This window comes from Strix aluco, chromosome 5, assembly GCF_031877795.1.
Source record: "Strix aluco isolate bStrAlu1 chromosome 5, bStrAlu1.hap1, whole genome shotgun sequence".
In the NCBI taxonomy this organism is placed as follows: domain Eukaryota; kingdom Metazoa; phylum Chordata; class Aves; order Strigiformes; family Strigidae; genus Strix; species Strix aluco.
In genome coordinates this window covers 23105753-23127466 of record NC_133935.1, presented here as the reverse complement: position 1 = coordinate 23127466, position 21714 = coordinate 23105753, and positions in this window count along the sequence as shown.

Below are 21714 nucleotides of genomic sequence, written 5' to 3'. Positions count from 1 at the left end.
CCCAACAGTTATTCCTACTGCATAAAAATAGAGAATGAAGCAAATGAAGAAGATGGAGTAATGGAGTGAATCCTTCAAAGGTGTCACACAACAAGTCTAGGGTGGGAAAGTGGCTGTTCATGATCCTCAGCCCTCTTCTCACAATGGAAAGCCTAAGTGATCTATATTTTTTCTATCCTGAATGTGACTAACAAGTACCAAATTATTTTAAAGCAAAACCATGAACCAAACCCTCCTGAAATTTTCAGTCATATTCTAATAACAGAGGATCAGAAGATGTTGAAAGACTTTGCTGTGTACTCCTTTGCAGAGGAATGACTGAAACTAAGATTTTCCATTCCGCCCAAAATTGCAACCTGTGCAGAAAGTGTTCTTTACCATAGGATGGACTTTCTCACTTTGAGGGAAAAAGGGAAAGCATATCTTTGCTTTCTTTTACATAAAGAATCTCCTTACCTTCTACATTACATTAAGTTAATCCCTTTGAAGAACAGCTATTTCACATCAAGTGTTAAAACTAAACTATAAAAATTGGGGCAAGTCCCAAACTTGAGCACTGGTAACAGGAAAGAAATTATCATGCTCCTGGTACACAAAATACAATACGCATGCTTAATTCTCAGAAAGTCCCACCTTTTAAAAAATATTTAATAAAACATCCAAGCATCCTATTAATTCAGAAATCCACACCAGATTCAAGCACTGATATGCAATTAAAAGAAAGAGCTAATTTCTGTAAGGAGGTGCTCTACTTTTAAAGACATCTTTATGTAAGCGATATTTTTTTTCTTCCAAATTCAAACTGTAACTGTGTGTTAAGTGAAGAATAAAATCTCTAGCTTGGCTTCAAAATGGCAATTTTAAGTCTTAATGACCTTCACGTAGCACTTTTGAACATCACATTAAAAAGATAAGCCTTTGAAAACTTTAAAATGTGGGTAAGTAGGAAATATTTGAATAAGTAATTATAAAGGCTAAAGAGAAGAATGATATATATCATCACTAGGCTACATTCAGAGAAATACATTAGATCTTGGAGAATCAGTTGTTCTTAAAAAGACCTGTATTCATATGAACTTGTGTTGCAGGTAATGAGCATATGTATATGTATATGTATCATTCCTAAAACTCTTATAAGGATAATGCTCACAAAAGAGTAGTGTTAAAGCCTCTGATTCAGCAAAGCACTTTTGTTTCAGCATAATTAACCATATGAAGTCCCATTCAAGTCAACTGTCTCACTCAAGGAGTGCTGTTGAAAATAACTACACATATGCTACAAACAGATGTCAGTAGGGTCAAATCCAATTTTTTTTTAATCAATAGAAGTTCTAACATACTATTTCTAAGGATTGAGGACCTAGCTAATATGAAGTATTTTGGAAATAAGAAAATAGTTCTTCACTGCTTGAATATGAAGAGCTGAGTATTTCAGAGCTGCATGTGGAATTTTATATCTAAATTCCCATGTAATTTAAAAAACGCCAGTGACTTCAAATTTCCTAGGTGACTCCAGAAATTTGAGCCACAATTCCTAGAAAGTTGATGTCAACACCACTACGGTTTATTTTAAGGCACTGGATGAACTGTAATTTGTTAGGCTTTCAAGTTGCAGCCTCCCAAAAATGAGATGTACATGTGTACATGAATGATATCCTCATAAACTGGATTAAAAAACAGTCCCTGCTGAACAACATTACCGTTCATAATTTAAGGATGAAAAGAAAAGCAAAGAGATCCCTTTCTGTTGCTGTTCAAAGCAGAAGAAAATATTTATTTCTGTCCGCAAGCTACTGTTCTGCCACAAAATTATGTAACAAAAAAAGCGTAACAAAAAATGTTCCACATTTCCCAGTTAGGGGTTCCCATGTATAGTTGGGTCATTTGGGGTTTTGGTAATGGTAAAACTTTAACAAGGTTAACTAAAAAAGGTTTTAATGGTGACCTCCAGGGATGTCTGAGCTATGCTACCTATAAGGGTTTCCAGTATGTGTTCATTTATTTATTCCTACAAACTTTAAAATGTTCTGAAAACAATGACTACATTAAAAAAACCAACCAAACAAACAAACAAGAAAAAAGAAAAAAAAAGAAGAGGAGTAGGAGTAGGAAGAATGCTGTGGTTATAGTTAATCAATACCTTCCACACAGGAAAGAGTGAGTTCCTACAATATTTATTTTGGGATGCAAATATACAAAAGCAATCTAAACCCCTGAAAGAAGGATAGTGTATTATCAGCTCATGCACTCAACCTTATGTCTAAAAATCATGTCATTTTCTACATCATAAAAAAAAGCCAAGCAAACAGGATTTCTCTAGTAACCTTAACAAGTTTTTAATGTCTTTACAGTGTAGGCTTAAAACTCCTATACAACGTCTGAGATTTAAATAAAGTTTGGTTTGTTTTTGGTGGTAGAGATATAGATGCTTTGAGAGAGAGGATTATAAAAGAAAAACGTTCTACTTAATTTTAAAATGTAATGGTTCAAATATTTTTGATACAGCTCGTCTGACTTTATTTGGTGAACTGGGACACTGAATTATTTTATTTCCTTGTATTTTTTAAATTGTTGCCAAGAGCCAGACTTCCTTATGCAGTGGGAGCTGTACCTATTTACACCCGCTAAGGAGTCTATCTAATAATATTTTTGAAGAGACATGAATGAGATGCACATGAGAAAGAATGCGAAGTAGTGAATATAAATTCTGCATGCAGGGACCCGGTTCCTCCATTTGAAGATGTAACAACAAAACTTGATTCACAATGCTAGTAATTAATAATTATAGTGCAGCCTAGCTTCCAGTCTACCTGGCCGACATGCCTCAACTTTGGGGCTGCAGAGGGTTTAAGTCCAGACCAAACCCAAATTTTTCCATTTGGTTAATAATTAGCATATTATTACATTTTAACATTTACAGTAAACACAGCAGCATTGCTGAAAATCCTAATTATAGAATCAATAAAAATTGCAGCACAATAATTGTGCCCTGCTGTCTGAGCCAAGTCATTCATGGCTTCTCCTACATAATCTCATGGGGTTGCCCAGGCCTCCCCTCAGTCTCCTCTTCTAAATATCTGAGGATCATGGAGGTGAGGTCATTTCATCACTCCTTGGGAGGAAAGGGGAAAAAAAAAAGAAAAGAAAAGAAAAAAAGGGGGAAAAAAAGCAAAGCGTCTGCTAAAATCTGACTTCATTTGATTTACTCTCCAAGACTGTTTTTTATTAAATATGTTTGACTGCTATCTCTAATTAAATGTAGAATTAATTTTGGCAAACTAACCACAGATGCAGTTTATGTTCAATTTTATCAGACAGATTTATTTATAAGCTGTCAACTTCTTGAAAGACTTCATTTTGGAGCAGTTTTAAATTGCTAACAGTAGCTGTAAATGGGGCTACTGTTCTCTGGAAGACTAAAGAAGAAGTATGCTATAAATGTCCATTCCATCTGCGAGGAATCATAAAACAATCACATTCCTTTATATTTTTTTTCTCCCCCCCCTCCTTCTTAGAACCTTTATTAAATTAGTTCAACTCAATTAAAAATAACTTCAAAAACATTTCAGGGCCCTTTGTTTCAGGGAATACTTGGAACTCTCTGCACGGAACGTCACCCTTTTAACTAATCCCTTTTGGGGAGCGGAGGAGAATAGTGGTATTGTGACTTCAGACAGTGCTTTCAAGGGTCTCTACTGTACCGAATTGAGGTCACCGCCAGACAATGCCCAACACCCAATAGCCATTCAGGCGTTCTTCACAACTCTATCAAACGTGTCTTTCTTTCTTGCGCGCGCTTTCTCTCGTGGCAAAGTCACAGGACAATGGAGAAAGCCTCCAGCACCATTTATGGTCACCATATTTGCACATGACAAAGTCTATTCTTCCTGGTTTGCCAATTCCGTGGTAAAAAAGAATGAACGCTGGATAGATTTTCCCACCATTACAGTTGTTCAAACTTAGCTCAGATTAAAAACAGCAAACTCTAAAACCAACAAAAAGCCCGTCTAAGAACAGCAAGTGCTGTTTGAGAGAGTAGCTACTCCAGTCCTTGCTATTTTGGTATATAGGGAGAAGCTCCAGAGATGAAGTGGAAGATTAAATATGCTACATTATAGCCTGCATATGCATGGCTGAGTATACAGTTTAGTGCAAAATGTAAATGAAGGATAAAACAGAAGCTATTATTTTTCATCATATCGTTTGCCATTAGCCACGTTAGAAAACTCACTCTTTGAACAACAATGCAAAAGCTCGCATGCACGATTTCGTTTTGCTTGGAAAGGTTTAACTGCTTCAATTGCAATCAACAGCAGCAAATCAATTACTGCGCATTTGCGCTGGCTACTGCTGCTATTTCTGAAGATGTACCTCAGAAGTTTTACTCCTTCAACAGATGAGGATGAGAGAGAGAGACAGAGTGAGAATGTTGCACTAGATACGGCAAGCTTGCTGCCAGAAAGATTTTTATTTTAAATATGCGCTAGAGATACAGTATTCTTCACAACCTAAAAAGATCTGAATGAAAATGTGCTGCTGTTTAAAAAGACTGTTTATAACCAGTACTTAGCTTGACATTTGCACTGCCTCACCCACGCACCTCCAAAACACATGCATCTTTTTTTAAGTTAATCAGAAATCGTGAACCCCCCATCCCTCCGCCTGACAACACGGAGCACAGCAACCTAACCTGCAGACAGTCAAATACCATTAAACTCATAGTTAGAGCATTATTTCAGAGTATTCACCCTATAAAGAGAAGACGGGTTTTCTTCATTTCTATTTCTGACCCTTACAGCAAATTTCTCCCTCCATTTTGCACCATGCTGGTTTCATGGCATTCAGCTGCTGCAGACTCCTGTCTTCTCTTCCCCAAAAAATGATCCCCAGCCTCATGAGACAAATCCTGCTAGTGCTAGGAGCTGCTCCAGCACCAGAAAGCACTTTGCTTCCCCTTCTCCATCCCTCACACCACTGGAAGGAAGACAGCCGTGGCCAGCAAACCTGAAAGCTGCATCTACCTGTTCTGAAAAGGTTCAGTGTGCAAAGGCACGGTCAGCCATACCTACAATATATGATCATTCTGGACAGCAAAGAATTACAGAACAAGGGCTTCAACTAGACGGCTGGGTGTTTTTTTCCACCAGGATCAAATATACTTTAACTCAATTATGATACCAAGCCTCCCTGGAACAGTTATCTCAAGGAACTAGCATGATGCTAGGGACCAAATTCTACTTTCACTCACAAGGAAAACAAATAAGTACTTAATCCCAAACCACTTTAGAAATACCATAAGTATGGGCTTAATTTTAAGAACTTTCCCTACTATGAATGTTCACCTGAATCAGAGGCTAAACGTCTAATTCAGGCTGAAACCAACGGTGTATTGTCTGGGAGAATCTTGGGATCTATCAGGAATATGTTCCTCACTTAACTGATAAAGTTACATGAGATCTATGGATGAAAAGTTCTATAGAATAATAAACCATATTGTTAATATAAAAAAATTAGCATATTCTATTTAAACAGCAAAATGTATGTGTTGGAGTACTGACTCATGGGTTCCAGACATGGAAAAGACAGCCAATTTTTTAATACCACTAAGTTACTTCCAAATTTGCTCCCTACATTTTTATTGTATGCAGACCCAGAAATGAGTCAGTACCATTAGCACATTGTTATCTGATAAGAGTAAAACTTAACTATCTGATTGTACGTGTGAGCATCATCTACAGGCTGAGAGCCAAGGGTTCTGCCTACAAATGGTAGCCTATGTCAAACTGCAGAAAGAAATTAAGGGGCCAGGAAAAGGACTTCCTGAAAGTTGGCTGGTCAATAGCATTTGTTTCCATGTTCTAAAAAATAATAAATTAAGGAATTGCATTTAAAAAGAAAGAGTCTCCAATGAAAGAATACAAAAATAAAAAATCTACTTTGAAAACATGTGATAACACAGCATTTAACACGTATGTACTGTATCGAACCTGCCTTTAAAATTGCTCAGCTAGGTAAATATATGCTTAGGTGTTTTCTTAATGTGTTTTACTTGTTATTACTCACTTTTTATAATAAAAAATAAGACGATATCTTCAAGAGATGTACCATATACTCTTTGGAAGCTTCATTTCTGGAGCTTCTATATTAGGTCTTCTTTTAAGCCACATTAAGGGCTTTTGTTCACTACCTAGCAGATAAGTTGATTTTGAAACCTCTGTTGAACCCCCAAAACACATGGCAAAACCAAAATTACTTAGCCCTACTCTTTGTGACCTATGCTTTTACTAAATCTAATATTTACAGAAAAAGATCTGTTCAACTGCAGTAGGTTAATATGGGTCCTAGAAGAAACTTTTGCAGCTAACGCCCCATCTAGCAATCAAAAAACACAGGCACAAAGGAAGGAAAATGAAGAAATAGGTGGAGCGCAAGTCTATGCCCCCTATAAATGGGTATTTTTTCTCAGACACTGATCTAAAGTATCACAGGAGTAATCTGAAAATATTTACTGAAAATACACAACCAGTTCTTTTACACTGAGCCCTGGCTCACAGCTCAATCTATCCCTGCTTGTTACTAGCAACGATTGAGTGGAAGATAGGCCGACACCCCAGAGAAGAGGGGGTTATTTTCTTAGCCATTGCTGGTGCTGTGCATGCATAGCCTTGAAGATGACTGCAGCCCTCAGGGTGATGCCCTCCTAGTTATGGCTTAACAAGCTGAAACACTTCATTCTAGAAAAAGCCACTGTTGGATGGGCTGAGGAAGTACCACTCTCTAAGAAACTGCTGAATCTACTGAATCTGATATTATTTATTTTTATAATCAAAAGTTAATGTGAACTACATTCATATTCAAATCACACGTGTTTTAAAAAAAGATGGAACAAATTAAAACCAATTACAAGTGAACTAGATAAAGTATACAGCCCCTCATCAAGACTGTAACTGTTTTTAGATCTCAGTTTTAAATTCTCTTGTTTCAGACCCAACTCTTCTTTCCATTATATGACAGCACTTAACAAGTGGGAGGAGGCAGGAATGACAAGTCCAGCTTTGCCTTCTGGTAGGAGAACAACCTTTATTCTCAATTTTTTTCAGCACCTGAAGCACACATCAACTTAGCAACCCAAACGGCTGCTTGAATGAACATCTGATGTGAGGACACAGGGCACTGGTGATCTTTAGGCCAAAATTTATCATGCTTTTCTGTAGCTGCACATATGCAGACTAATTAGAGCACTGCTGGAAAAACCCCTCCATCCTTTGCAGCTCATATCCTACAGGTAGCTAAAGCACCGCGGGCTGGGTGCCTGTACAGTTACGCTTCTTTGAAAAGGCTGGGGCCAGGTGACAGCAAGGAAGGTTGGCTTCTCTGTCCTTCTTGCCCTGTCCTGGAGGGAAAAAGCATCCCCTTTCTAAAGGCACGCTGCAGGGGGGCAGGCAGAGGGGGCAAGAGAGAAGACCCTGGACCGATTATGCCTGTGCAGCTCACAGGGAGCCTCCATCAGAAGCAGCACCCTGGTTGAGCAAGGAGATGATGATCAGCCAGGTCCCTTGAGTGATAGAAAGAGACTTTTCTTGGTGTCTCAGACTAGACTGTGGACAGTCTACTCCTCTACAAGAGAAGGAGTCACAGCATAGCTAAGCTTAAAGCAAAACTGAATAGGAGAGCCTAAACCACAAGGAGACATTAGGCAGGAGAGAGATATTCATAAGTCAGGTTTTCTATACCATTTCACCTAATTCTTCTGACTGTTGTTTGTTTTTTTATCTTTAATATAGATATACATATACACACACCCACATGTAAAAAAAAGGTCTTTGTTTCTTTAAGAAAAACCTGGATGCAGAATTTAGAAGCCTTTTCTATCCCTCTGGGAAGCTCACTAAAGGAAATTCCTCCCCCAAACTCTAGCTGAGTCACAGTCCCATGAGAGGATGGATGCCAGGCAAGGCTGGGAGCTGCAATGAGAGGGCTGTGTGACAGCATGGCTGCTCCCTTGTCACAGCAGCGACAACCTGTGTCCCAGCAGAAAAAGCCAATGTGGGAGCATTACAGATTTTTCAGAGGCCCAAAAGAAGTGGGTGAACTCTGATGGTCTTCTACCAGCTGAAATATATAGGCACCTGGTTGATCTATAATAGGGTTGAAGTGAGTCTTATTTAGTATTTGGAGGTTGCTTGATGAAAACACTGTAGGCCAGTTGTTGGGTTTGCAGTAGGGATCACTCCTAGGAAGACAAAAATGTGATGCACATAGTTGAGAAGAGCAGCCTCAATAGGAGAACAGCCAATAATGCTTGAAAAATGTTGCCTGCTCCAGAGGTAGGAACATATAGGGGAGGACAACAGGGACTGAACTATATTTTCCTTTAAGCTGTTCATAGTAATCTACTTAGAGACACCTTGGAAATCATTGAAATGGGACCAATTTTTATTGCCCTTTTAAACTTGGATTAGACTCAAAAGTTATGCCTTTATTGTTATGGGATTCAGGCACCTTTTTGACATGCCTTTTATGGAGAGAGAAGGGAAAAATAAAAGCAAAATAACCCACTGTTTTGCTTAAAGCACAGTCAGCAAAATCTAAGATAATGTCAAGCACCACCAAGAAAGACAGATAGGCAGACAAATTGATGGATTTTTTTCAAACTGTCTACATCCTAGTACAGCACAGAACACTGAGACACCTTTAAAATCACACATGCACAATACAGAGTGAAGTTATATCCTAAATTTTTAAAAAATCATGTTTTCTGAAGTGGAAAGATATTTATGAGTGTCAAAGTGCAAACTTAGAAGGCCTTCTAGGTATGTAAATCCACCAGCCAAACTAGAATAACATGACTTGCAACTCTCCACAATTAGAAGGTAACAAAACTTAGTTTAAACTGCTTTTACTCCACTAAGTTTCATAACCTTGCAGTTGGGATGTGCTACCACACCCAGACAGGGACCAGCAATAACCCTCACTAGGCACTGGATCAACCTGACAACCTGCTGAGTTGCAGCAAATCATTTGTATCTGAGGACTTAAATATTTGCATATACAAAAATATACCCACACACCTGATGTCTTAAGAGCCTCCCTATCGCTATCTCAGAGAGCACCAAGCTTTCAAAGACGCTTGATTTCAATTCTCCCTTGCACCGAAATCATTGGAGCTGCACAAGGGTGACAGGATCAGCCTCTAGTTAATATACACAAGTTCATCTGTTCATTTTTTGAATCCTGAAGAGCTCTTTTTTTGCTGCTGGATAATACAATGCAATACTCATTTCTCATTTGATAGCATCCAAAGAACTTTTGGACTCACTTTTATGTTTCTGGAAAGCATCTATTATGGGACACCTTATAAATATAAATTAATGTGATGCCCTGTAGAGAAAACACACAAGATCATGAGTCCCCTTAATAACACAAAGGGAATACCTGAACATAAGTATAAAGATATATTAGTGCTATGTTTTCTTTTTTATGAGAACAATTTAGTTTTCTCCTGTCCTTCTAGCCAGACTTGGCTTGTGTGATATTGAGAAAGAAGCATCATATACTTTCAGAATGGCTGACAGTCTGCTTTAGGCATTATATCTGAAAGCAAATCAGCAGCAGCAAGGAAATTGACATTTAGAGAGAGAATAAATTACAGGACACTGAAATATCTGTGCTAGAGCTGTAAAAAGTAGCAAAAAACCAAAATAAAAGGATCACCTGACACTGGTAGGGGAGGCCAGAGAAGGGAAGAGGAAGATGAAAGGGATAGTTTTGTTTTATACACCATGCCTAGTCTGAAAAGACAAAATAATATATACACAAAATGCTATAAAGGCTTCAAAATCTGGTGCTCAAAAGTTAGGAAATGCAGAATTATAACTGCCTATACAACCTTTGCTTGGCCCCATCATGTAGATGAATTGCAATACAATAATTGCACAATCACGGTTATTTTTCCACAAGATCCCTGTACCATTGCACAGCACAAATCTTCTTGCAGAATGAATGAAGCATGGGTTGTCAGTGAGGATGCGGTTTTGGGGTTTTTGTGGTTTGATTCATTTGTTGCAGATTGTGAAGGTGTGTTGTGAATGAGGCGAGGGATGGAAGGAAGAAAACAAACAGAAGTTCATGTTAGCAGACAGGTGGATCCTGCTTGGGAGGCCTGGATCCCCTCCCTGCCACAGCCTACATGAGGTCACCTGTGTAACTGAACCTCCCCAGGTACCCTGAACTCTGCCTTCCTCATTTTCTGGGTGTGGGACTGAAAACTGATATGCAGAACGACTGAGCACTCACAGCTGCTACCCAAGTCATTCAATGCATTACTCTGAACATAAGAAGTGATAGATAAGGTTTACTATTGAAAAGGAATACATAAAACCAGATGATTTTTAGTATCTTAAATTGCCTTGGATTCACCATATTAGCAAAATTTCTGCTCCCTAGTTTCCCGTCTGTAAAACGGAGATACCCTCCCTTCCCCAGGTTCCCAACACACGTATTGTGAAGATAAATTAAAAGTTTGTAATGTACTTAGATATTCTCTTGAATGGTGCCATACAAAAGACTATGAAAAAATAAATAATTCTGTCTTCAGAGCAAGAACGATATGTGATTGAACGGTAAGGATAGTGCTACACGCTGTACAATAAGGAATAATGCAAGACTGAACAGTTGCTTATTAATTGACCATCTTCATTCTGTGTGGTCAATGAAGCTCTGTATAGAAGAAAAATTGTACGCAATCATATAATTGTAGACTGCATCGTACATACAGACAGAAGAATCCTGAAATAAAATTACACAGACAACACAGTTTTGAGCAATGTAATTAGAGTGCTTGACTTTGCAAGCAATGTTACTTTAACGGAGCTTTTGTGCGTGTAATTTCCAACATTTTTCAAAAAGGCAAACAGAGACAACAGTGGTTTCAGCATATTTACCATGCTGCCAACAACATATTCATCATCTGGCTCAGGACCTCCAGCTCCACCTCCTGCACCTCCACTCTTCTGCTAATGGCAGTAACCAAGAGTAAAAGTAAACTCACACCTGTCTAGCTCTTACACAGTGAATCTTCCACCAAAGTTTCAGAGACATTTGATGCCAGCAAAAGGGGATCCATCCAGGTTCCTGATAAAAGGTACTTGTTCTGACCTTTTCCCTAAACCCTTCCTACTTTATCTTTTTTCCACTCTTTTCAGTTCACTTCTAGTCTTCTTGTCTATCAGTATTAACTCACAATCTTCACTGTCCAAGACCAAATCTTTCCCTCTACTTCCACACCTCTACCTCAGCATATCTCAAACACACATAAAGTAGACACATATGGGCACATACTCAGTCATGCCAAAGACACATCCCTGACTCAGAGATAATCACTTGGGAAATTCTGTCTTCGCTTCATAGCTGTGGAGTATTAAGACTATTTGAATAAAAGCCTAACAGTTTGTCTTTTTTTTTTTTTTTTTAAATTGGTGAACCAAGTATTTTCTCTCATTCCATATAAGAACAGTAAACAAACAAGAATGAGAGTGTGAGGTCAGACCAAAGGTCCATCTTGCCCAGCATCTTCTCTATGAGAGTGACCAAAGCAGATGTCTAGGGAACAGCAAATTTAAATAAATCAATAAATCTGCCTGAGGCAGATACTCAACACTTTACAGTTTTATAACAGGAAGTGTTTGACAACTTCAAAAATATTTTTCTTCTGTAGCATCCTATAAGTCTTAGTTACATTCACAAAATTCCACTGGAGAGACCACAATTGCTGAGACCAGATAATAACATATAATAAGAGAAAATAGACAGCTCCTCAAGGAATATGAACAATAGTGCTCCTGGTACATCACCCACCCTTCCAGACTATCATTTTTTCTGCTCGTGCAAAAGATGCTGGTAAGAAGTTCACTTTTATAAAAACTTACATTCTCCCTCCCCGAGATACACAATCTTTCACCTCATCTTTCTACTCCTATACAATTCATGCAGACCTGATTTTAAAGAAAAAGGCCTGTTTATCAAAGAAAGAGGTCTTCTCGTGGTTTTGTATTACGTGTTCTTATGTTGAAGATGCAAACTCACCCACATTGGTAAAGTGTTATGATTGTAAACCTGAGCTACTACCACTATTAGGTGGTTCCCAAAGGCCCCAGTTTCTTGGTTAACCTAGAGTGATTTCTCACTGACCCTGGCCCGCCCAGCAAAGTAACATATTTTTCAACATTCACTATGAATTACTGAATCTTCTTTAAAATAAATCAAAATAAGAGAGATAAGAAATGAGGGGAAAATGGAACAAAAAGCGGGGTGGGGGGAGGGGAGCAGAGAAGAGTGAAACTATATAAAATAAAAACAGAGTGGTCAGAATTAAAATAAAGCATCTGTAGTGTCAGCAGTGCTGTGGGCTCCTTCCCTGGCAGCTGCTCCTCCACAGCCGCTCACATCAAGTGCCTGACTTTTGCAAGATGTGTCATGGCTGCAGCATGCCAGTGTTTGATACTGCGCTGGCCAGCAGCACCATGCTGTTATGTCTTCAAAGGAGAGATGGGTTATAAATATTTGGAGAGAGAGGAGGAGAGGCTAGGCAGGGCAAAGAGCAGACATGGGAATGACAGTTGAGTCTGACAGTGTCTCTTTCACTGGTGACTCAGTGCTTTATGAAGACTGTGGCCAACCTTATAAAGAAAAGATGGGAAACACCCCATGGAAAAACAGATTTATGCTCTTTTTTTCAGGTCTCACCTAAGGGGCATGCAGATATAAAGTCCTAGGGTTTTGCTTTCCACAGGGTTCAGGCACTCAGGGTGCAGACGCCCTACCCATAGCCACAGTTCTTCCCCCGTCACACCACAGGACTGCTGTGGGTCCATATTAGAGCATAATTACAAGTATCAGCAGGTGAAGGTCAGCTCAGAAAATCTGGGCTTCATATCTACCAGAGGTTCCTGAGTTCTTCTCTGTGCATTGGGATATGTCAGCCCTTAGGAAGCCAATACTGTCACCAGCACAACACTACTGTCTTCCTTACCAAACTGTATCTGTAAACATCCACCCACGTGAGCAGCTGAGAGGCTCTGTTTTATAAGGTCTTATCCAAGCAAAGTCTCAATAGCAACTTCTGTTGAATTTTTTTTAGAGCAGGCAAAATGTAAGGCTTTTCTGGCATCATCTACCTGGACTTCTGCAAAGCATTTGACACTGTCCCAAATGACAACCTTGTCTTAAATTGGAGAGATGTGTATTTGATGGATGGACCACTTGGTGGATAAGGAATTGGCTGGATGGTCGCACTCAAAGAGTTGCGGTCAACAGTTCAGTGTCCAAGTTGACGAGTGGTGTTTCTCAGGGGTCGGTGTTGGGACCAACGCTGTTTAACATCTTTGTTGGAGACATGGAAAGTGGGATTGAGCGCACCCTCAGCAGGTTTGCTGACAACACCAAGTGTGTGGTGCGGTCAATGCGCTGGATGGAAGGAATTCCATCCAGAGAGACCTTGACAGTCTTGAGAGGTGGGCCCATGCAAACCTCATGAAGTTCAACAAGGCCAAGTGCAAGGTCCTGCACATGGGTCAGGGCAATCCCATGCACAAATACAGGCTGGGTGATGAGTGAATTGAGAGCAGCTCTGTGGAGAAGGACTTGGGGGTATGAGTGGATGAAAAACTGACTATGAGCCAGCAATGTGCACTCACAGGCCAGAAAGCCAGTCTCATCCTGGGCTGCATCGAGAGAAGCAGGTTGAGGGAGTTGAGTCTCCCCCTCTACCTCGCTCTTGTGAGACCCCACCTGGAGCACTGTGCCCAGCTCTGGGGACCCCAACATAAGAAAGACACAGATCTGCTCAAGCAGGTCCAGAGGAGGCCACGAAGATGATCAAGGGGCTGGAGCACCTTCCCTATGAGGACAGGCTGAGAGAGTTGGGTTGTTCAGCCCGGAGAAGAGAAGGCTCCGGGGAGACCTTATAGCAGTCTTTAAGTACCTAAATGGGGCCTACAGGAAAGATGGGGAGAGACTTGTTACAAGGACATGTAGTGATAGAACAAGGGGTAATGGCTTTAAACTGAAAAAGTAGATTTAGATTAGATGTAAGGAAGTTCTTCACTGTGAGGGGGGTGAGGCACTGAACATGTTGCCCAGAGAAGTTGTGGCTGCCCCCTCCCTGGAAGTGTTCAAGGCCGGGTTGGACAGGGCTTTGAGCAACCTCTGGTCTAGTGGAAGGTGTCCCTGCCCATGGGAGGGAGGTTGGAACTAGATGGTCTTTAAGGTCCCTTCCAACACAAACCATTCCTTCAACCACGATCTGAATGAAGGTCTCCAGGGACTCCAAGGGTTTTGCGTCTGTGGTCTGTGATGCATTTTATGAAAAAGGAAAAATAAAATCATGTGGCATTTCATGAACGTGATGTCAATCGCACTGTCATTGTTATTATACTGGCTAACTGCAAACAATTAAACCAAAGGGAACGGACAGGAAGACAAACAGGAAATGAAGCGAGAGTAAAGATTTTGTTAAAAGCAATAACGATGTCCAGGAGGAAACAGTGGAAGAGTTATTAATTGGAGAATGCCTCCTCACTGTCTGAATCTAGGCTGGCAAAGTTTATTCTTTCCAGGACTGAACACAGGATCAAAGAGGACATTAGAAGTTCACAGCCTTAACAGAGAGGGCAGTCGAGCAGATATTGGAAGGGGACAGAGGAAAATGCTACTCGGGGGCTCTCTGCTTCCCTCAGGCAGAAAGCAGGGATCTGCTTTCTGACAGGGGTCATCTGGGGCTTATCCCAGACCTTCACTTTTTGTTTTAACATTTTTGTCTGTTTACAGTTTACCTTTCTGTGCAAAAATAATGCTTTGCTTTTAAAAAACTGTTCTGAGCCTCTTTAAACAGAAACTGCAGTTGGAAATGGGAGAAATAGAGGAACATGTAAACAAGACAGCTCCTTGTTTAAAAGAGGTACCTGGACCTTGTCAGTGAAGGATGTACTGATGAAAAACAACTGCAGGTCTTTTTGTAAGACTGTGAAATAAGAAAACTTGATCTCACAGATTCTCCAAAAGTCCATGCATACTTCTGTACATTTATATGTACAATAACAACAACACCAAGGAAATAAAAATCTAGGCTGACTTTTGTGGTTTTGTCCCATTCTTAAAAGCAAAGCCATGCAAGACCTGAACAACTTCCAGTTTTGCCCGTACAAAACTTGAACTTTGTGACATGAAAGGAGGTCCCACGGGTTCAGCCAGGCACCTGAACAGAGTGAGTCAATCTTTTGAGGTTGGCTCTTCGCTGCCTCTCCCACACTTTTGGTTGGTATTTCAAAACTCTCAGAGTCTGTGAGATACGATTTATCTAACAGGGGTTGTGGCCACCAACTTTCTTCTCCATAATCTTTTCCTGTTTTTCCTGTGTAAGAGTCTTAAATGAAGTTTGTTCCAGACTATTAACCTATGACAGAAGACTTCAGAGATAAGATTTCACTGACATATAGAACAAAGAAAGAGAAAGAGTGTGAAATTTGCAATGACAAGGTTGCCTTGGTAGTTTGAGATGTATGAAATGAAATTATATAAAATATCTGACAAACGTTTGGATAACACAGGTTGGGCACTAATCACTTTGGTTGAGTCAGTCAGAACTGCATTTAATAGAAAGCACAAAAAATTTCATTTACAAACCCAACTCCTTAACTGTAACATCTAAAATTTATCCAATACTGTGCTACTTTAAAGAATAAATTATATAAGTCCTACTACAAAGACATGTATTCTCAAACTACAACAATTCTAAAACAGGCAAATTAAATATTCTAACACACTGAAACAAGTTCCGATTCTATCTGTAAGAGGAAAAGCTATGGTGTTGGGAAAGCTACCTATGTAACAGCTAAACTGATCAAACTAGTCTCATGGGTTAGACAGGATCAAGCTGTATTTTGACTGTGTGCCAAAAATAATCTTTCATCTTTGCCTGGGCAAAAAGTTTTCATATATTCTGAAGTGAAGATGGTTTTAAGCTCAACATGCCACAATTCTCCAGAAAAAGGAGGAGGACTGAAATTAGAGACAGACTAAAGGGAGTTATTTTCATACTTGCTGTTGTTGAGCAGGAGCAAAACATCAAAAGCAAAACCAAGGAAAAAAATTTAAAGGCTTGCATACAAATATCATCCTCTGTGGAGAGTTTTTACTAAAGTGCCTGTGGTAATGCCTAATGTTTGACACCAACTTGGCAAAAGTTTCAAGCTGTATTTCCTTCTGCACAGTTTAACTTAATACAACCACACATACACACAGAGCATAAACCCAACAAGAATGGTGCTTACAGCTCCCCAAAATTTTTGTGTCCTAACTTCTGGCCCAGGGAGTGACATCCTTCCTTTCTGCTGCAGAGCAGACTTAAGTTCAAAAATACTTAATTTGTTAGTTAGCATTTTTCAAGCCTAACTGGAAACCCTCCTCGGGGGGACTTCCTCTGAGGAGCATGCACCAGGACTGATGGAATGCTTCAGGGACTTGCAGTTCCCTCTAAGGGGTGCCAAGCTACCTGTAGGCCCCTTGAATCCTCACAGTTTCAGTGTACTCAAACTCCTGCTCTACTTCATATTGTACATTCCAGGTTGTCAAACAGCAAATACACGTAACCCCGTGAAAAAGCATATAAAAAGTGAAAACAACAAAGAAGCTGCAAAACGAACAGGGTAGGAGAAATACTATACTGTTTGTTTTTGCTAGAGTCCAGAACACAGTCTTTTGCTTGGGACATTTTCCCATTGTTGTTTATGACCATAATTTAGCAATGCATTTACTAGCCACTGTAACCATCAAACAGGTCTTGACAATTAACAAAGAGACCATGAAAATGAAAGGAGTGAAATGGAAATGAATCACAGCTTCACCACAGCAGAAAATATCTTTCTGAAGACAGATAGACTAGAATGAACACTACTCCAAGTAAATTACATATTAATTAAATGAATTAGCAGTGTTACCACTGTCCCACTTGGCTACTCAGACGCATTTTACAAAAGGACCCTTGCAGCTTTATGAGTTTCTGTCTTTTCACCGCACACTTGTGTAATGCCTGCTTCCTAACAGGGATTCCGATTTCCAATAGCTATGGATGACAGTAAATCCCTCTATACATCCCACAGCAAATCAACCTTATGCAGACAATTTCTAGCAGTTATTCTGAAGTGTCCTTCTGCCACGCCAACCTATCCTTTTTTTTTACCAGAGGATCTGTATAGTACTGCTTCCATACTGACAAGGAACAGGATAATACTTTATGATAGACAAGGACAGCACGTTCCTCCTGCTCTGCTTTGTGGACTCCCTTTTAGACCACAGAAGTGAGTTGGACCAACTACATGTAAGTGCAGTATTTTCAAAAGCATGATGTAAAGTCAGGTTTCCCAGTCCCACACTCCAATGTAATTCTCAAGACACAGAAGTGTCCAACATCTTCCCAGGAAGTTAGAGCACCAATTTGAACAGCTGTATATGGATTTGAGGACCTATTTGTCCAGCAATTAAAAAAAAATATCCTCAGCTGGAAAAGCAAAAGCACATCTCCCAAGTTTCCTTCCTTGCTCTGAATGAGAACCCGCACACAACGTGGAGGGCCTCTAGAGCATCAGGGTACTGTGATGGACATGCATTGTGTGCGTTGGAGTGCCAGGAAACAAAGCTGGCTAGGCTGGTGGTAGATGGGGCAGAACCACGGGCTCTAGTAGTCAGAACACTGGATACAGCTGGTCTGTTGACCCTGTATGGTCTGCTGTCAAATCATCTCAAAACAGAAATTCAGCTGTGGGCGAGCACACGGCAGGAGTTGATTATAGACCTGATGCTTAGTGCATGACAAAAACTGGATGTAGAGTTATGTGCTTTTGTTAGAAATTCATATTATATGGGGCAAGAATTATATAAAGCCAAATGCAATTTTAAGTGTTTAAAATGGGCATTGTGTTCATAAGAACTTTCTGCTTAAATACATAGTCACATCTATATTAACTAACAAGTGGCAAACAACCTTCTGAAATCTGCCAATAACCCCTTGCATCATTGCTAAGGTGCCAAACAGATTCTTTGTGGTCTTTGAATATGGGAGTGTATTATATTAAATAATCTGACTTCAGGAACTCTGCACGTGACAAAAATCAGATGCTTAACAGGAATGACCTTAAAGAAAAATGTAAGAAAACCTGTGGCCCTATTTTGCTGGTATGTTGTCAACAACATGTCAACAACAAAGGAAATATCAAACCAGTATTTGGAGGCAAAGAAAATAAATACAACCAAACATGTAACTTAGGATAAATTTTCAAGCATTGTGGGTTCACAGTTGACAATTCTCAAAGGGAAATTGACTTCCTGATGTTGAGGAAATGGGTGGTCTAATTACTAACCTGCTCAAATAATTTTATTTCCAAAATATTGTTAAAATCACTGTCATAATGGAGCAAACATCTAGCACCAAATAACTTCCAGTGAAATCCCATAAATTCACAGATACTCTCCCTAGAAGAGACGTGAAAAGCCTTGCCCTTCCAGCTACATATCCTGCAAAAAAGGCTTACTGTGGATGAGCTCAAATTAAGACAGAACGTACTGACCTACCAAGCATTTAGTCCTAGCTTAAGCTGGGTCTTATGTTCTGCACTTTACAGCACACAGCACTTCTCACTGTGGTCGTGTTCTTGGCATAAATGAAGTCACAAATCACCATTGTTTAAAATTATCAAAGGTCTTTCAGCATCAGTATTATTATTAGCATTTTGGTTTAAATGAATAGTCTGCCATTTTTCAGCTACAGTCAAATAAATGAGACTCCAAATTCTGCTGGGAAAGGAAACCCCACACTGTCTCACTTGAATAGAAGGCCAACATGCATTTTTGGCTGCGCCTGTCAGTTCTCCCTGACTTGATACAGAAAATTCAAAATGCCTACAGACAAATTAAAGTGGGAGCATAATGCATTAAAAGATTACTTGTGGGATGTTGACATTCAGATATAAACTTCACACCTTCACTTTATCCTCACGATGCAGCAAAATACAGTCCTACGTCCTAAAACTCAGCAAACTCCGGGAAGCTTACTAGGGCTTGTACTGTGCAGCTCAACACTGCTATGTAATTTCTGCCTATTTCATATGAAGGAAATCTGTGTGTAGAGAAGCATTTGTTTTAAACACTTATTGAGGTGACACTGCTGGTGTATTTTAAACAGGACTTCATCTGTTTGTAGGTAACAGAACAGGGGCTAGGTGGATTATGATAGGGTCAGTCGGTCTTTTATTCTTCAACCTCAATTCGCAGTTGAGGTTGACGATAGCAAAAAGAAAATTTCCATCTTTCCTTCCAGGACCAACAAAATATTTAGCAGTATTTAGATGATTTTGTCTTCCTCGTAGACAACAAACACCAAGAACTGCCAGAGAAAGAATATTTACAAGACAGACGAAGTGATCTGAACTTCATGGACCAACTGACAAATTCTGTGTTTCTCTTTTACATTTCAATAGACAAAATGCTAAGGCAAGAAGCCATGTGCACTATATACAAAGCAATTCATGACCCTAAATGTAAATCTTGCTTCATCAGATTGCTTGGCTCTAGAATTAAAGAATTTTTTTTTTTTTTTGAGTGTGGTGGATGTGTTAGAATGATGTATTTCATATGTATAAATTACCTCCTGCCTTGTAAGGTTATCATGAAAACGAGATCTTGCTCTGACTCAAGCAAGCCCAGAGATAAAGGAGTCAACAACAACAAAGAATATCAGCCCTTCCACCTCTCTGTATAAACAGTTTGAATAGCATCCTGCATTTCAAGGGTCCTTGTCACTGATGATCTTTAGGATCTTGTAGCCGAACTCTACACTTCAGCAATGAGGACATCCAGTGGCAATCACCAGTTAACTTACACGATGCAAGCGCTTTCTGCAAGTCTGAATTTGATATTGAGACTATCTTTGTTTTACTTACACCTGCATGGGATGAATAATATCCCTTTTCTTGTTTGGTTACTGTTTTTCTTGAGCTAAATTGCCTATTGACTTTAGCCTGAAGCTAAGCAAAAAGGGCAGATAATACAGCAGAAGCCATTAAATAATGTATTTTTTGCCTATCATTAACATGAATACCATGTGCAATTTCAATCCCTGAAGAAAAGCCGTAACAATCTCCGACATCGGCATACAGCCATTGTTGATGAAGACTGACTGCTCCAGCAACAGTTCTTCTTTATAAAATATTTTATGCATTAAAACACCTGGACAAAGCACAATTATTTTCTACAACAGGTGAATGGCAATTCTCCTGCTATTTTATAAAAGAAGAACCTAAGGCAGAAAGCTGAGGCTGCTTTGCGAGTTGAGGGCTGAAGTGGGATTAAAAGGCAGGAGACTTCTTCCTGAGTCAAATCCATCCCAGCCACAACTACCTTGTTTGCTTAGCAAGGATTGTTCTGTACTGAAATGGTGCAAGGTGAGGGGAGGTCAGAAGGATGCATGCCTACATTTCATAATCATACACTTTTCTGGATACCTCGAGCAAATCCCCGTTTAGCACTGTTGCTAGGATTGTTTTTAGCGGAGGAAAGCCAGAAGTTTCCCATCACAGGCAGAAGCATTTGTTCCTCTGTAACCGCCTCGCTAATGGAGAGGAGAGAGTTTAGTCGCTCTGAAGCAGCCATGGCTTGAAACAGCCCCCAAAGGGAGCCTCTGAAAAGAGTTACTGCTTCTTTAACCTAACCGGAGGCAAGACCTTGATAGGAACGAAGGACAGCGCTGCGACTGCTGAGGGAAGAAAAGAATTGAAAACAATTAGCGTGTTGATGTCAGCTTAAAGAGGGTCACCGAGAGATCAGCTTTCCTTGCATCTGTTCTTTAATTAAAAAGAGAAAGGTGGCAGCGTCCACTACTCATTACTATGGTAACATTTAAATGCCACGCAGCTGGAGCTGGCTGCCCGCTCGCTGCAGAGCAGGATCAGCCAAGAGCAGAGCAGGTACGGATCCACCAAAGGGTGGGTGAGGCTCCTCGGCAGCTGCTCTGAGACCCGGGAGGATTTCTTAGCCGGCGCCAAGCACTGAGCGTGTCTGTACGGGTGCGCGTTACGTACCCCGCATCGTTTTGGCTGGCAGACAGCAAGGGGAGCCTTCCCAGGATGAAAGACCAGAAATGTCACGTTGGGAGATGAGGATGAGGGGAGGCGGGAGCGAGGAGGGGTTTCGGCAGGTTTCCGCTGGGGTTGCATGCCAGTCACCCTCTGCCGACTGCTGCCTTTGATCATCGTTAGCACACTAATGCTGCCCCTGCGACAGTTGCTTATCGTCTTCATTGCTGATTTAAGTAGCTACAAAAATATTTGCCAAAACTATTGTTTGGTTTGTTCTAATAATAGTTATTATATTCCTTCAATTAATTACAGACAGCTGCACTCCCTTGCTTTTTCTACTTCCTCTTGAAGTACTTCTTGCATTATCAGCACTGACAAGAGTTTTGTCCGCAAAGATGTAGGTAGGTCTTTTTTTTTTTTTCCCCTTCTGGTTTCAGTAACTATTTGTGTGATTGCTTGCATCTTCTTCAAACTGCAGTACTAAAATAACAACATGCAAATGATTCCAGACCAAAATAATATATCAGTGCAATTAGAGTAAAAAATGTCTAATACATTTTGCAAATTAACATACAGTCCTGCCGTTGAG